We start from the raw sequence: 635 nt of genomic DNA, 5'->3' as shown, positions 1-635 counted from the left end.
ATCTTCCTAGTTCTTATGTTTCATAGATGAGAGAAACGATATGATAATTGTCTTTCTCTGCTTGACTTATTTCACTTAGCATTATCTCCTCCAGTGCCGTCCATGTTGCAGCAAATGTTGAGAAATCGTTCTTTTTGATAGTTGAAGAATATTCCATTGTATATATGGGCCACATCTTCTTAATCCACTCATCTGTTGAAGGGCATCTTGGCTCCTTCCACAATTTAGCTATTGTGGACAATGCTGCTATGAACACTGGGGCACATATGGCCCTTCTCTTCACTACGTCTGTATCTTTGGGATAAATACCCAGTAGTGCAATGGCTGGATCATAGGGTAGCTCAATTTTTAACTTTTTAAGGTACCACCACACTCTTTTCCAAAGTGGCTGTACCTACTTGCATTCCCACCAACAATGTAGGAGGGATCCCCTTTCTCCACATCCTTTCCAACAAGAGGATGCCTTGTCAATTTTTGCCATTCTTAGTGGCATAAGGTGATATCTCAGTGTGGTTTTGATTTGAATTTCCCTGATGGCTAATGATTTTGAACATATTTTTATGTGTCTGTTAGCCATTTGTATGTCTTCATTGGAAAAGTGTCTATTCATATCTTCTGCCCATTTTATGATTTGT

Source organism: Ursus maritimus, unplaced genomic scaffold (assembly GCF_017311325.1).
Source record: "Ursus maritimus isolate PB19 unplaced genomic scaffold, ASM1731132v1 scaffold_128, whole genome shotgun sequence".
Taxonomy (NCBI): domain Eukaryota; kingdom Metazoa; phylum Chordata; class Mammalia; order Carnivora; family Ursidae; genus Ursus; species Ursus maritimus.
Note: the sequence above shows the minus strand (reverse complement) of the source record.